Raw genomic sequence first — 7,474 nt, 5'->3', positions numbered from 1 at the left:
CTGCCTTCCTCCCCCTCCCCCTGCCTTCCTCCCCGTTCGGACTTGGAAGGCCCTGGCTCTGATGGGCTTTGCCAAGTTTCAGCTTCGGCTCTGATTCTGTCTTCCTTGTGAAACACCGTAACCAGAAGAATATCTGTTTTTTTTGGCAAAATTAAATCTTTATTTTAATTTTCTGATTGTACAGGTAACACATGACCTTTAGAGAAAACAATTAAAGCATTACAACAATGAGTAAAAATATTAAAAAAAAAAAAAAAAAACCCGGAAAAGGAATCATTGTACATGTCACACAGCTGCCTTTTTGCACCGGCTGGTGAGGCATGGAATTTCTAGTCTGGGTCAGCTACACTTAGTAAGTGGTAAGGATATAGTTACTGATGCTGTGATTTGGGGTGCCACCATATCCTCACACCTCCGTGAGTGACTGTATTAGAAAAGAAGTCACTGAGAATCTGGAGACAGGAGAGACTGTCAAGAGAAAGGGCAGGAGATGATACACACCTGACACTGACACATCCAATGCGTTCCTGCCAGGCGGCTTCAGGTCTTGCCCATGTCTATGTGTAGGGCAGGGAATGACAGAGTGGTCAGCAGTGAGCAAGGACTGCCACGTCTCAGTGTCATATCAACAGGACTCGATGTGTTTCGAGTGATCCTCTTTCCTCTATAGAAAACCATGTGAAGTCACAGAAGCGTCAAAGAGCAGTTTGGCGTGGAGGACACGGGGGAATGGGCTTCTCCGTGGCAGCCTCAAATACGGGAAAAAATTTAGCTACAAGGCCATGACCTGTTTTCCATCTCACCAAGGCCAGGATGATAAACAATTGAGTTATAAGGAAAAGTTTTGTGGCAGTTACATACCCAGGTGCTCATCTGAGAGAGGCTGTGGGATATCCTTCAGGCTAGAAAATGCTTTGCATGGAGGATTTGTTCTCAAGTTTTCTGTTTTGAATTTGATGACATGTCTAAGCTAGCTGTTTCATTTTAGCATATCCAGCAATGAAATAAACAAAGTGTAAAATATGAGAGAGTGCTAGTTAAACATTTATACCAGCCCTTCCCTGTCATTTCTTGAAAATATTAAAATGTAATGTTTTTATATGAAATCATTATAAATTTATAACAAGTCTAATCTGTGCTGATGCACGGTTCCATGGACTGTGAATTATTGTTCTAAATTTCAGTTGGCAGATGCTTTCTCTGAGTGATGTGCTAGGATGATTAGTTCCTATGATGCAGCATAAGAATATATCTCCTAATTTGCATAAAACATGAGTGCTGATTATACAGTTTGATTTGAGGCCTTCTAAAATATTTTTGCAAACAACAATGTTGGCAGCCAGCTGTCTTGCAATAAGAAAGAAAGCTCTCTTCAACTGCCCTGAAGGCTTTCTATCCCAAAATCCCTATTAAGAGTATGTCCATACAGAGAATTACTCTTTGAAAAGATCACTGGGGTACAATAATTGATCTGTAAATAGAAGTTAGGTTTTGTAGGGTTTTTGACAAGCCCACGAGCATTTTGGGTCTGGAGGCTCTTTCCCAGGTCCAGTCTTAGATATGGGTGGACCAAAAGCCACCATTCTAAGGTGATTGAAGGGTGTGGGAGTGCCGTTCCACCTCAAGGCATCTCTGTCTTTCGGCTCTTCTCTGAAAGTCATTATTAGTTCCTATATTTCTACCACTAGAGATGTTTCTTGGGGTCTATTAAGCACTCCTTCATAGACAGACACTCTTGGAAAGGTCATGTCTTTGCCCTCAGCACAGTCATGTTCTTGGCAAGCAGGAATTTTCTAGCTGCTGTCCAGTGTGGTAGAGAGGCCAGAGCAACTCCGTTAGGAATGATGAACAGGAACCTCGCAGTGCTTTGAGGCATATGTTGAGGGAGGGGAAAAATGGCTGTCATCAGAGGGAGGAGCACCCACAGGCAGAGTTGAGGTCAGCAAGTCATTCTGAATTTCTGCAATAAAACAGAGGTCAAGCGTTCAGCCTGGAGACGCCTGCACAGAGTGCTGTCTGCAGTTACACGTGTCTGTAATGAATACAGAGTTGTAAAAACAAGTTACGATCCTGTAAACGCAGCTTTAGTGGGCTTGCCTGAACCTAGCAGAGTTTGCCCCATCTCAGAGTGGGACCTCATTTCCTCATCTTCTAGGACCCTTTCGTAACCTGGCTTCTGCTTGTCCCCAGTTTAAGAGCCAAAAGCATAACCAAGAGTCCTCTACTGTGTCCTGACCTCAGAGAATGCCCAGTCTAACGGGTAAGAGACATGTTCCCACACACTGCTGTCATACAGTGCTTGTAGTTAAATGAGAACTGTCTACAAACGTGGTCCGTAAATGAGCTAGCCGGTTGAAAACCAGGTTCCACCGAAATCTCTGAAACAGCCAGAGAGGCTGGATTTATAGCAATTAAAATATAGAGATTATGGGCAGTGACACTTGGGAAAGAAACCCCACCTTACTCAAGACTTCAATAAAAGCAGATTGGACTCCATGGTCTCATAAGGCCCCTCCCCATGAGTTCATGATATCAGCACAGCCCCTGCTCAGCCGCTGTGGACTGAGGGGAGAAGGCGGGAACGGCAGAGTGGTGAGCAGTGGGCCAGGCGCGTTCATCCTCCTGTGTGGCTCACGCTGGACCGCACATCCCAGCCTCCCTCACATTCAGGTTCCACTAATGCTGTGTGAGCACGTGTGTGTGACTTCTGGTTGAGTTTCCTTAGCAGGCACAGGTGCCTTCTCGGCCCTCTCTCTCTGCCCTTGCCAGGCGCATGCCGAGGGCTCTGGAACCCTCATGGCACAGTGGAGCCCCACAATGGAAGGAGCATGAGTCTCTGAGCAGGCCACCTTTGTGATTTGTATTGAATTGTCTGTGAGAAGAAACGAGAAATACAGTTCTAAGGTGTTCAGCTGCTGAGATTTGGGTGAAGGAAGGCCTGGGGAGGGATCCCTTACTTCATGCAGCATTATTTTAACTGGTATAGGAGGCGTGCCCTATAGACGTAAGACCGGGTCTGTCTTTGTTCTGCTTTAGTAGCAGTTCTTGTTATCAGAGAAAGGGCCTTGCTCCATCACCCAGGCTGGAGTGCAGTGCCGGAAATCATAGCTCACTAGAACCTTGAACTCCTGGACTCAAGTGATCCTCCCGCCTCATCCTACCAAGGAGCTGGGACTACAGATAGGAGCTACCACACTCAGCTAATTAAAAAAAAAAATGTAGAAATGGGGTCTCACTGTGTTGCCCAGGCTGGTCTTAAACTCCTGGGCTCCAGAAATCCTCTCCCCTTGCCCTCCCAAAATGCTGAAATGACAGGCATGAGCCACCACACCCAACCTGCTTTAGTTATTACTGAGCTTATGGTAACATTCTACTGCTCCAGATTGTTAAAATATGTTAATGCAAATTTGCGTCTGTATCACTGGCCTTCTGAATAGAGATTCATCTGGTCTGTCGTCAGCGAGGCAGGCCAGTGCTTCGTGGGCCAGGTCCTGCTTGTTCTTAGAGTTGGGGGAAATCTGAATTCCACGGAGGGTTGTAGGATGGGGAGACCCGGGCACAGTGGGTGCCAAGCTTAACATTTCTACATAGTAGGCAGGAATAGGTCAAAGTCAAGTTCTTTCTTAGATTTCCCAAATCCAAAAAGGAAGGCTGCCACATCCTGCCAGCCTTGAAAGCAGGTCCAGTAGAGGAAAGCTGGGGAGGGGAGGGCAAGAGGCAGATTGGCAGGTCCGTGGGTGCTGTTCTGACACCCGAGCAGGTGCAAGACGGGACTGCTCTCTCTTGTTTAAGATTCAAAAATGCATGCGCCCTGCTTTTTTGTGAATTGGCCATGTTTGACCTTGAAGGTTCATACTTCCCTGTTAACCAGAACCTAGTTAGGCCCCTGTATCATCTGCCTTCATGCAAGCCCAAGACTCTCCTGTTTGGGCTTTGAGCTCTGCGGAGATGAGGCTGGGAACCTAGTCCAAGGGAGGAGGATAAGAACCTAGTCCAAGGGAGGAGGATAAGCAGAGGATCTAAGCTGCTCTGCTGGGCAAACCAAAGGGTGACTGTCCTGGGAGACGTTACTGTAGTGTTTACTATTTCTGGCTGCTTCCTGGTGACCAGAGTTCTGAGCATGGGATGGGACTGAGAGCATGAGGAGAAGCAGCTCATAACTGAGAGAGGGATCCCAGCACTATGAAGGGAACAAGGAAAGCAGTGGGTTCACAGGGGCCCCTGGCAGTGGGATATGGCTGGTTCCTCTAGGAGAACATCAAAATTTGATGCAGAGATTTAAGTTTTCTGTTATAAACTGCAGTCCCTTCTGATGCTATCCGTAAATACTATGATGAGTACTAGTCAGTCGTGCCTGGAGGATGAAGGGAGGGGAAGCAGTGTGTCCTCTTGGCAAGGACAGTGTAAGTGTATGTGACCCTCACATGCCTCTGTACCCACAGTGATGGTTTTAGCATTTATCGGGGAGCAGGAAGGGGCATCAGTAGTCCCCTAGTCCAGCTGGTAACCAGGAGCCAAGTCAGAGGAAGCCGGCAGCCAAGTAACGCATCCGAGGCCACGGTCAGAGAGCACAGGAACAGGCTGGAGACACCCCAAGCTCCCTTCCTCAAATGTTAGAGCAAGGTTCCTCAGCCTTTCTTTCCCATGCACTTTAAGGAAGCTTTTTTGGCTTATTGTCCCTGACTACCTCTCTCTATGCAATTTTCATATAGACTGTGTCGGTGTATGTCTTGTGGTCCTTTGGAGAGGCACAAACCATTGTCTTATCTGAGCTGTGGTCCCACCTGCTGAACCAGCTTTCACCCCTTTGGAAGCTGCAGCACCCTGTTAAGAATGCAGTCCTAGAAACGGGTGACCTAGGCAGGACGGAAGGTCAGATCCTCCACACTGCCGGTGGGATGATCATAGTGGTCCCTTGGGTGTCTGATGCTGAACACAGATGGAGAAGGAGCACACTTTCTTCCCATCTTGCTTGGAGACTCGCCAGGCACATGGATCTTCTCTGTGAGAAGATGGCTCCACGTGGAAAGGCAGAAACTTGGATTTGTCCCAAGGGGAGAGCCTCATCTTTAAGCATCCAGTGAGGCTCCGGCAGCATTTGGAGAGGCTGGGGGTGGAGTGCTGCAGTTTGTAGCTTGAATAGGGAGAGAAAGGATGAAGCAGTGCCCTGTCACATGCCGCCCACTGTGGAATCCCTGGAGGTTCCAATGTTCCGTATTTGAAAATATACCCTGGAGAGACTGGCAGCTTTGCCACTTTCCTTCTGCAGCATTTTCGTAAAATTCCTGGTGTGTTCCTCAGAAACCAGCCTAGGCTTTTGTCTGTCAGGGGCCTGTTGCTGCAGTCAAAGTGCTCCTGTTGAACTTCCTGCGAAGAAGAAGAAGGCACCATTAGTGTCTTTGTCTCACCGCTCTGGCACTACCAATCCCACAGAAGTAAGGTTTCCCTCTGTGGTGAGTTGCCTTTGAGGAGAACCGAGGCCTTGAATCACCAGCTTGTTCAGGGGGATACCAAGTTGTATGCTGGATGTAAAGTTCATGCTACCCAGAAGTTAGCTGGCTTTCCAGAGAACAACTCTTAGAAGACTTGACTCACCTTCCATCCTGCCTGCTCCAATGTGGAGTGGAAGGGAAAGGCATTCTCACAGCAGTCTGCCAGGGAAAAGTCTGTCACCCGACATGCTGAGAGGTTGTGTTTCGATTTCTGCCACATGAGCGCAGGAAATCTGTCATCACAAGGTCTCATAGTCCCTTTTCCTGATGCTTCTGAGGCATTCTGCACTTTGATTCCGGAAGACGTGGGTGGATGCAGATGTCTTGTGAACTTCCCTGTGATGGAAGAAGAGAACCTGCCGGTTCTCCCACAGGACAAAGCCTTGTTAAGTCCTCTGCAGAAGGAAATCTGCACACGTCCGGCAATACCAGCCGGCTCCCGTGAAAGCCACTCCTGCTCCGGTGTTAAGATGGGTACTTGGATTTCTCTGTCTCTTCTGTGATGACAGAGGCAGCCCCAGTGAGTCAGACCTTGCCAAGCACAGTGACACTTATGAAAGACAGTTAAGAGTAAACCGTGAATTTCCTGCAAAGTCCAGATGATTCTGGAATTGCTGGGTACAATTAGCTTTGGTTATTATTAAAACACACACACACCGCTGGCTGTCAAACAGTACGCCACAATTTCAGCTTCTTATGCAAGCCCCAAGTTGTAGTTTATTTTTAAGCAGCATTACTTTTTATTATATATCTTTTGCTGTTTTTTTTTGATGTTTATTATTATTACATGCATAATAAACATTTAAAAATAGCAAAAGATATATAATTCTTTATAAAGATTTCTATTTATATTAAGGTAATAAATTTCCAGTGAAATGAATTAGTTATGTGAAAACCTTGTGTTTCTGTTTTGTGCATGTTTTTCTAGAAAAGGGATCGTAACTTTGGTCTTATTCTTAAAAAGGCACATGACTCAAAATACAAGAACAAAATCAAAAGCAAAGGAGTAAAGAACATGATGCCTCTCTGCTGAGAAAGACAGAGACAGTTAAGTTAGGATTTCATAAAACTATTTTTTCAACTTACACTTTTATTATCTTATTAGGTTAAATATGAGAATGTTAAATATAATGAATAGCAGGTTTACATAAAATATGGAAAGGCCTGTTTGTGAATAAATGACTGTCACAAATCACATTTATCATAATGTAGTATTAAATTGTATATACTGTGTGCCTGCAAACTATGCCAATGAAATAGCACAGAGAATTTATATTCATATTAATAATGGCAAGATAGACAAAATAATCTTCGTCTTATTTTTCAGAAGGATGTGCGTGACCTTCATAGTGGTGCTGTGGTGATATTTCCTTTACTTCATGGGGGAAAATTATTTATAGAAAAATTAAGCTATTTCACTGAAAGTAGGAATAAAATGTCTTGGGTTCTCCATTCCATTTAGCAAGACCCGTCCAAAGAGAAACCTACATGCCTTATATGTGTGGCCAGAACCCCAAGGGGATATCGGAGTTTTATGTTTATTTTTGACAAGTGGACTGAGGGTGAAAAAGATACTGTTTTTGCCCTACTTTGCCTTTTCTAGAGTTTAGTTCTGCAAGAGGGACAGGAATTTAGAAGCGGTTTTTTTAATTGTGACTACCAGGAGTAGTTCTGCTACCACTTCTACTCCTAAAGGTCCCCTCACGTGTCTGCCCGTAAAATGCCGAGTATTGGTGAATGGAACAGTTTTATGCTGGTCCCCGAGGAAGACTCAGACGTAGGACTAGAGGGCAGAGAGGTCTGGTGTGTCATCCCAAGTCAGATGGACCTAGAGGCCAGCTCTCCCAAACCAACCTAGGTAGTCAGGTCTCCTTAAGGATGTGCTGGAAACCCGCTGTTTCTGAGCGTATGTTATTCAGGAAATGCCAAATCACAGGAGCCTATGACTGCCTTCCAGGAGTTACATATACGAACATGAATAG

At 45.7% G+C, this 7,474-nt stretch overlaps 1 protein-coding gene and 1 long non-coding RNA gene across 8 annotated transcripts in view; one reads left to right on the top strand and one right to left on the bottom strand.

Moving 5' to 3' along the window:
- The window catches only part of ULK4 (unc-51 like kinase 4), a 620,462-nt gene that overhangs the window by 522,482 nt on the left and 90,506 nt on the right, over positions 1-7,474 (top strand). The gene's annotated exons all lie outside the window — the stretch shown is intronic.
- The window catches only part of LOC108312811, a 420,933-nt gene that overhangs the window by 372,833 nt on the left and 40,626 nt on the right, over positions 1-7,474 (bottom strand). The window lies entirely within an intron of this gene.

This window comes from Cebus imitator, unplaced genomic scaffold (genome assembly GCF_001604975.1).
Source record: "Cebus imitator isolate Cc_AM_T3 unplaced genomic scaffold, Cebus_imitator-1.0 Scaffold129, whole genome shotgun sequence".
NCBI lineage: Eukaryota > Metazoa > Chordata > Mammalia > Primates > Cebidae > Cebus > Cebus imitator.
The sequence above is the reverse complement of the archived record's forward strand: the minus strand, read 5'-3'. Positions and strand labels throughout refer to the sequence as shown.